Source organism: Macrosteles quadrilineatus, unplaced genomic scaffold (assembly GCF_028750875.1).
Source record: "Macrosteles quadrilineatus isolate MER2022 unplaced genomic scaffold, UCM_ALF_1.0 Scaffold_6__1_contigs__length_79288215, whole genome shotgun sequence".
Lineage (NCBI taxonomy): Eukaryota > Metazoa > Arthropoda > Insecta > Hemiptera > Cicadellidae > Macrosteles > Macrosteles quadrilineatus.
Window position 1 is genome coordinate 53,321,524 of NW_026542599.1, and position 965 is coordinate 53,322,488.

Genomic DNA, 965 nt, shown 5'->3' on the forward strand with positions numbered 1-965 from the left:
GGGAAACCCCTACGCGTCCCATATAGAAATGAAGTTCTAACCACCCAATAAATATCGGTGGTGGTCTCATGTCAATTTTTCGTAAAATTTACTTAACAAATGCACGTGGTATTTTTTTGTTATTTGTCCAATGTTGGGAAAAGCCACAATTTTTTGTGATTTTATGGGTTTCCCTTGCACTGATTTTGGCCAATTTTTAGTATGTCACTCTGCTCACAAAAGACTACAAAATTAAGCCATAAAAAATATAACAGGCTAGAGAGATAAGGAGGACACACACACTGACTGATGGAAGTGATAAGAGTTTGGACTTGATTTCCTTTAGTTTAATGAGCTGCAGACAGGCCATGTCAGGCTTTTGCAGCATGGTGAAAAATGATATGTAAAAATGTGTGTTTCAATTTGTTTCAAATAAATAAATAAATAAAAATAAATAAAACGTTTTCTTGCAATTTTTTTAACGATCGCTGCATCCTGTGTCTGTTTTTTTTTTAGTTTGCTTTGACTAAAAAGATTTTTTACATTTAATTTTATTTTCCCATATTTGTCGGAATAAGTTTTGTTGGACAACTTCAGATTTGTGTTCAGCACCCCCAAAAAAATAAAGTAGGCCTAAGCCTTTAAAAACAATTACCTATAAACTTTCCACTTCGACCCCTTTTTAACCCCCATTTGACTGGACTAGATTGAAATCCAAGGCCAAGTGATTTTACATAAAAAGGTTGATTGGTTAATTAAGAATTAGGATTACTACTATGATGCAGTTCTAGTTTTTTCCAATACACTTAAGACGGGTATTTTTCTATGCTTGGTACTTTCATAAAACTCTCATTTTATTTTAAATTGACGATCATTGAATTTTCCTAACATTCCCCACATCGATGTCGTTTTAGTTTATCTGAAACTCAAATTAATTGCTTAGAGACTATTTAAAAGTTTTTTTGTAAACAAAATTACAAACAAAA